Below are 8,159 nucleotides of genomic sequence, written 5' to 3' on the forward strand. Positions count from 1 at the left end.
CTCTGTCACTGAATGCTTCCTTCATGAGTACATACTATTTACTTGTCTTTGTTTTGTTTCTTCAGTGGAACTACAGGAACACAATGTGGGGGGCATGGAGAGGAATGAAGACGAGAAAACTATATTCTGTGTGATACTGTGAAATACTTTAAGAGCAAAAGCCTTCCAGATGATAATCTAATTATCAATAGTCTTCTATTTTACAGGTTCGTACTATAACATATTACCTCCAGGAATCTGTTCTGTCCTCAGAAAGTATGCGTGTGTGAAAGAAGAGAGAAACCATATGCAAATGAGAGCGATGCAAGGGGGAGACAGTGAGTGCTTGAACATACAACAAGAAATCTAAAGGCATATTTTCAGCTCTTCGTGGTGGAGAGATGTGAAGACGAAAGACTCCTGAGGGTCAAGTTCACCGTTCACTAATCTTAGACTTGGTTACATACACACAGATCTGCCAAGAACATTTCTCAATGCATTGTGCTATTACAAGAAAAACAGCTAAAGATAATGTGCAGATATGGAATCTACATCAGTAGTGATTTTTCTACCACTTTGCTATGTATAGATCAGGTATACAACTTGGCTTTTCTAGGCTCAGTTAGTCAGAGAAGAATTTTCTAAAGCTACCCATTAAATATTCAGGGGGTGTCTAACCTATGACCTGTGGGTTATAAGAGCCTACATATGTTTATTTTGCATGGTATTTTGACAATAACCACACAACCATACAATCTAAACACACACACACACACACACCTCATAATATGTTAAATACGTTTGTCATTTTGTGTTGGGGCACAGCTACTCTAGGCCTCATGTGGCCCATGGGCTGTGGGTCAGACTCTCCAGACCTAAAAGGACAATCAGCAAAACAGTACCTCATGGCTTGGTAATGCTTGGTGATTTTCAAGATGTCACCACTGCCAGAAGAGGCCTTTCTAGCTACCAACATGCCACTGAACACAAATCAGAAAGAGAAAGTGATAGATAGCACACTATAATTCTCACCACACAGATTAAAGCAAACACCATGACTTCAGGGGAAGAGGTAAAAACTAGAGTAGAATAATAAAGAAGAGATAACTTGAATATTTGTTGCCTTTGTTTTTAATGTACAGTCATGTGTCACTTAAGGGTGGTATATTAGCTACCTTTCTATTGCTGTGGAAAAATGACCAATGTAACTACTAAAAGGCCTTTATTTGGACTTATGGCTCAGCAGGCTGCCGTGGACACAGCCTGGCAGGAATTTTGCTCCTGCTGGTACTGGCTCTGTCGCTGCCGCTAAAGGTAGTATTAACTACATTTCCATCATTCTATTTATAAATAAGACTCAAGATGCAAAGGCGGAGGTGAAAACCTGCTAGCCCAGGTAGGCTGGGTAACAATTAGCTAACCTTCCCTCCTCTCTGCATCTCCAAAAACAACCCCATGCTTCAGCTTTGCCAAACCAGGAACAGCTTCCTCACTCCAAACCCGTCTCTGCTACTTCCTGTGTCTCTCTAGCTCTCCCAGAAACCCTCTAATGCTCTATGATTACTTTCTGTCAGTGAGTTGCTAAAGCAACCTCCTGGCCCAAGGTTAATTTTATCTAATTACTGCAAACTTGGGGTTCACAGTAATTGCATATCCTCCAAAGGTGATTGCTTCAGCTTGAGAGTAACAGAGTATCACTACATACCATCACCAGTAAAGGAATATTAACATGATAGAGTATCAGGTTTTTTTGTATTCACTCCATGAGGGGGATTTTTAAATCCCCTGTTGAACCTGAACAACAAGGCAAATCTTTGTCCTACTGAATTCTTTGACTCTGTTTTGTTTTGTCTAGTCTGCTGGTTCCACGGGTGAGATGCTATCTGGCACCTCTACAATTACAGCTTCAGTGTGCTGTCTTTCTGACCTGCTGATGTTGACTCAGACACCTGCTTTAAAGGAAGCTGATGGATAAGAAAATACCAGACCAGAGTAAAAGACCAAAGGCCTATGCTCTTGGAGTAGAGAAGCAGGGATAAGGGCAAGGTGGCAGGCAGGGAAGGCAGACTCACTTGCTAGTGTTGCTTCAACAGCTACCAGAAGCTGGTGGCTTCAGTGACAGAGATGCATCACAGAACCACTCCGATAAAGCACCAGGAGTGTGCTAAAGGGTTGACTCTCTGGACTAGCTAATCAAGCTCAGCACATTCCAGAGAAAGCAAGGCCAGTTCCCAGGGAGACTGCTCCCTTGGTCAACTCCCAGGAAATAGTTTCAGAGCCCGTGGGTACCCTGCCTGCTGGCGACTTTTACATTCCTGAGGCCTTGGGCCAAGCTGTGTCAGCTCCACAGGAGTTTCCAAGGAAAGAGGGCCTGGTTTAGAGGCCTGGGGGTCTGGGTTGTGCCGACCAAGTCTGGCCTCTGGGGACTCTAGAACCAAGGTCAGGTCAGGCCTGCAGGTGCTGCACATGACCTTAATCTGACAGGGCTGAAATCCTGGACACCAAGGCATGGGAAAGCATGCCTAGCTGGCTCTGCTCCTCATGCCCCATTATACAAGGTCACTGAGCGAATTTAGTGCGCCCATGTGACTCTCTTGGGACAAGTCTCCAGAATCACTTGCCTGTTGCCTTTGTTGACTTAATCATTGTCACTTCACTATAATAAGCAGCAGATTTTGAGATTTGAGTGATGAACCCTAAAAGAGTGTGGCCTTGGGGGATGTTCAACCCACAATCACACCGGATAAAAACAAAACTGAGCAAACAAACACCAATTGTATTAATGTCTACAGACTCCAGACACTCATACACTCGGGATGTTCAGCTCTATCCCACTGCCTTGGACGTCACTTTGACATCCAATTCTCAAATAAAAAGTCTTGACCACATCTAGACAAATTTTGCTGACTAATTGCATGGTCAGAATGTTTTACATGCTTATCAGAAGTAAAAACTCACACATGTTTATGTGGATATATGTAGAAGGATAGTATTGGTCGTGATAGTGAAAAGCCAGAGAAACTCACCATGCCCTTTGACACAGAGGCACAATACACAGTAGACTAATCCAACCCTGTGCAATGGAGAACACGCACAGAGAGCTGTCTAGAAGGGACTGTTGGAGACCAGATCTGCAAACGCATCTCAGCTTTATAAGAATAGAATTCTGATGCTTTCATTTGTGGATGCATAGAAAAAAGAGCATGAAAAGTGGAGCGACTGCTCAGCAGTTAAGAGTGCTGGGTGCTCTTTCAGAGGAGCCAGTGCAATTCAGGCCATTAGCATGGCGACTTACAAGCGCCCACATTCCAGTTCCAGGATATCTGATGTCTCTTCTGGCCTTGGTGGGCACCAGGCATGTTAGTGATACACAGACATACATGGAGGCAAAACATCTGTACACATAAAATAAAAAATATATAAATCAAAAGAAAAGAAAGGAGGAAGGGAGGGAGAACGGAAGGAAAGGAAGGAAGGAAGGAAGGAAGGAAGGAAGGAAGGAAGGAAGGAAGGAAGGAAGGAAGGAAAGAGAGGAGTTTGTGACCTAAACAGCACAATACCCAGGAATACTGCACAGCAAGCAAGGAAGGAATGGATTTCTTCAATGATACTGAAACTTTGTTCAACCAATATATTTTCAATGTTTCCCCTGACTTTAAAATACTAAGAGCTGCAACCTTTACTCGCTTTGCCTTTGTGTATAACATCCAAGTCACCCAGCAGTCAGCAGACTCCCACAGTAAGAGCCGGTGTTCCATTTAGCTCCAGTTCTCCCCTTGGGAAGAGCCAACTGAGCTGCTCCTGCTTCAGCAGATGGAGTCTGGCTCACCAGGTGTGAGACAGGTAGCTGGAGGAGAGCTGGCAGACACCATGCCTAGGAACGAGGCTCCCACCGAGTGAATAGGAATTGTTTGACATCTCACTCTGTTGTTATCAAGATCTTTAATAAAAACTAAATAAAACTATCCTGTCTTTCCTTGTTAACAGAATGCCCAAGAAGAGTTCTTCTGGTGAAGTCTCTCTCGCCAGCCTGCATCCGTGCTGTGGTAGTTTCCACTGTGGAGAAAGAGCAGCCTGAGTTAGGGATATGAGAATTCTGGAGGGACCCAGAGAACCCTTTGTGGTTGTGAAGCTGCTCGGGAACCTGCTACCGGAACCTTGGGCAAGACCATGGTGCAAACTCTGTTTAGCAAGAGGTCCACGACCATGCCATCATCAGTGTCGCCTAGGAAACAGCTGTGATGCATTGCCACCATAGGTCCACTCCGGTTTCCTTCACTAGACACGCCCCCTCCTGTCTCCACAGCTCTCACCTCCAGCTCTGTGCCTTTGCCACTGTCGTCAAGAAGAATGAAAAGGACAGTGGAACCAAAATGGAGCAACGATTCCTCTGGGGAAGTGATCATAACCCAACATACAGCTCCTTATCTAACACAAATATAAAGAGATAAGGAGGGCGAGGGTGACAGCTTACTTGGTAAAGCACTTGCCTTGCAAACCCAAGGACCTGAGTACGATCCTCAGAACTCACAATAAAAAATAAAAATAAAAAAAGCCATAATAACAGCTGGACCAGATAGTTCCATGTTTAAGAACACTTGCCGCTCTTGCAGAGGACACAGCTTTGGCTCCCAACACCCACACTGGGCAGTACTCAGTGGTCTCTAAGTCCAGCTGCAGGGACCCAACACCTTCTTCTGGATGCCTGTGATATAGATACATATATACATCCATACATACAGGCACTCATATACACACAAAATAAAAATAAATAAATATTTTTAAAGCCATTGTGGTGCACATTTTTAATCCTAGAACTGGGAGGCAGAAGCAGGAATTTACCTGGGGCATTTGGACCTGCAGTCCTACCACCTGGAAAGCTCCAAGCTACCATGTCTCAAAAAAAAAAAATGGTAGAAGACACCTGAGAAATGATACCCATGGTTGAACCCTGGCCTACACACACTCAAACATACATACATACATACACACACACACACACACACACACACACACAAACACACACACACAAAGAGAGAGAGAAAAATATATATTTGTTTTGTTTTGTTTTGTTTTGTTTTGTTTTGTTTCTCAAGACAGGGTTTCTCTGTGTAGTTTTGAAGCCTGTCCTGGAACTAGCTCTGTAGACCACGCTGGCCTCAAACTCACAGAGACCTGCCCACCTCTGCCTCCCAAGTACTAGAATTAAAGGCATGCGCCACTAACGCCCAGTTACAAATACTTTTATGCATTTCAAGTAAAACTGTCCACTTCACTTTAGCTGTATTATATAATTCTAATTCTGACACAGCAATTTGTCTTTTGATGTCTATCCAGCAGATGAATTAAAAGTTTGATTAATGCAAAGCAAATGTCCCGTATTTATCCGTCCTCTTTAATCTTTTGCATGAAAGGGGGAAACATTAATCTCTGACAAAAGCTGAACCTTCGGTGTAGAAATCACAGGGATTAGGTCTCAATGTTTAACAGAACTGTAACTCCAAGAACCAAAATCTAGATCTTCCTGACATTGATTCTCATCTCCATTTGAAATCATTCGTGTCAGGAAATGTGGAAAGAAAAACTCTCACATACAGTCTTCAGTTTCCAGAACAAACTGAGTCTCATTATAAAATGTCCACATTTTTTCTGTCGCAATCAATCTGCCCGCAAGAGGGCGGAAGGTAAAGATTAATGATTCACAAATTAGGACCCGTGTGCATGGCAGCATGGCCACCACTGCCACCCTAGACAGGGCAGGGCAAAAGTGGTGACACACAAAACACCGTGGCACTGTTTTCAAAAATGCTTGGAATTATGAGTTCTTGCGTGTTGAACTTTGCACACCACACACACACAATTGCACTCCTGTAATCATAAGCCTCTGAAGGAAGGCAAGTAAGGTTCATGAGAAACTGTTGGCAAAACCCACTCATGAGCATGGCGCACGTGACTGTGGATGCATTGGTGATATTTATGGGATCTGTGAAGTTTTTGTTCTTCAGACTGTCTACCAAAGGGATTAATTTTGAGCAAAATGTCAATGAGATACGGGAAAGATAATCTTGAAACCCAATTCATAAGAAACTGTTAAGATGACGTCATTTAAACCTGAAGTTTAACCAGTGAGCACATTCAGAGAGCTGCCATGTCCCAACAGACTGTCGCACCTGAGGGAGGCACAAAGCATATGGACGGCCACGTCCTTTGTTAATAAATCTACCATTGGTGTGGGCCCAATGGGACAGGAGCGCTGCCATCTGAGAAGGAACATATAAGCTATTCTGACCTCAACTGAGAGTGTAAGTTCTGAGATCCTGTGGGTGAACAGCACAGGGTGGGCTAAACATGTCTGGCTATATTCATAGTGTCTGAATCTGTAAAACTGAGACTGAGGGCCTCTGGTTGGATGATACGAAGGTCTGAGAGAGGCAGATTCTTGGAGGAACTGACCTGATTATTTCTTCTTTAATTATTGCCTGGGGTGATATTCAAGAGAGATGTTGTCAGAGACACTCAAAATATCTGGACCAGCTCTTTTCCCTTCTCTCCCTTCACTGTTCCGCACGCTGCTTTTGTCTCCGAGAAGAAGAAGAACAAACACTGACCAAGATGGAATATGGTCAGGATGACCACCTGGAAACATTCCAGAAACCACAGGACTCCGGTAGTGCCCTGAGACGCACGTGATTAGCCAGCACTACATCTCCCTGCGTGCCTTGCTGTCACGTCACTTGCTGTGGCGAGAACTACATCTCCCGACAGGCCACGGGAGGAGGGGGTGCCCGCGACCTGGAAAGCAGCTCCGGACTGCCCGCGATTTCCCAGTCTATCAGGTTGCACTTTAAGGAGGATGGCGCTGCCGCGGGGAGCCAGCAACCCGGACCCGGACCCGGCCTCTCAACCCGTGTCTGCTGCGCCGCAACCACAACCGCGATCAGCACGGCGTGGCGGCCTCCTGCCTCGAGGAGCTGAGGCGCAAAGCTTGCGAAGTACTGGCCATTGATGAGTCCCTGACACCAGTCACCCTGGTCCTGGCAGAGGACGGTACAATAGTGGACGATGACGACTACTTCCTTTGTCTCCCTTCCAATACAAAGTTTGTGGCATTGGCCTGTAATGAGAAGTGGACGTATAACAATTCAGATGGAGGAACAGCCTGGGTTTCCCAAGAGTCCTTTGATGCCGACGAAACAGACAGCGGAGCCGGGGTGAAGTGGAAGAATGTGGCCAGGCAGCTGAAAGAGAACCTGTCCAGCATCATCCTGATCTCAGAAGAGGACCTCCAAGTGCTCATTGACATCCCGTGTTCGGAACTGGCTCAGGAGCTTTGCCAAAGCTGTGCCACTGTCGAACGGCTCCAGGACGCGCTCCAGCGGGTGCTTGACCAGAGAGAGGAGGCCCGCCAGTGCAAGGAACTCCTAGAACTGTATCTCCGGGCTTTGGAGAAGGAGGGCGCCATCTTCTCCAACCAGGAAGAGCCCAAAGCCGCCCTCGGTGGAGACGTGGATGCGGTGGACACGGGCATCAGCAAAGAGATGGCTTCCGAAGTGGCACTTACAAGCCAGATCCTCACTGTGCTGAAGGAGAAGCCTGCCCCAGAGCTGAGCTTATCTAATCAGGATTTGGAGCTGGTCTCCAAGGAGGACCCCAGAGCCCCTGGCTGTTGCCTTGAGCGGGGACATAAAGAAAGCAGAGACAGTCCAGCGGGCCTGCAGCGCGGAGCTCGCCCTGCGCCTGCAGCAAGTGCAGAGCTTGCGTTCCCTCAGGAATGTCTCGGTGAGGAAGGATCCACTGCCTGAGGAACAGCAGAGTCCCAAACGCGCCAGACAAGACCCCAAGTAGCTCCACCGGAAGCACGCTTTGCTGAGGAAGCCCTTGGTTTTGTTAGCAGTGAACAACCTCCCCACTGTACTGCCTCCGCGCTGCTCTACTTCCTGCCTTCCAGGATGCTGTTGTAGCAGAGGTGGCCACGCCCTCCAGAAAGGCCGCTCCGGCCCACACGCGTCCTTCTAGTAGGGGAAGCCCCCCAGCCAATCACCTTGCTTGTAGGGCGTGGTCCCCTGAGGATATTTCTTACTAATAAATGTTCCTGGTGTGCTCCCCACCTCCCCTTCTGCTTTCCTGTTCTCCGAGGGAACCTCGGTTCTCTAAGTCTTTTCATTATTAAAGCCTAATAT

The 8,159-nt window shown here is 46.4% G+C and overlaps 1 pseudogene; it reads left to right on the forward strand.

Annotated features, from left to right (window-relative positions):
• The first annotated feature begins 6,817 nt into the window (after window positions 1-6,817).
• On the forward strand, window positions 6,818-8,151 carry LOC126508416 (DNA fragmentation factor subunit alpha-like; annotated as a pseudogene).
• The last annotated feature ends 8 nt before the right edge of the window (window positions 8,152-8,159 follow it).

The sequence above is a fragment of the Alexandromys fortis genome, unplaced genomic scaffold (genome assembly GCF_014885135.2).
Source record: "Alexandromys fortis isolate MF-2015 unplaced genomic scaffold, M_Fortis_MF-2015_v1.1 scaffold_82, whole genome shotgun sequence".
NCBI classification, from domain to species: domain Eukaryota; kingdom Metazoa; phylum Chordata; class Mammalia; order Rodentia; family Cricetidae; genus Alexandromys; species Alexandromys fortis.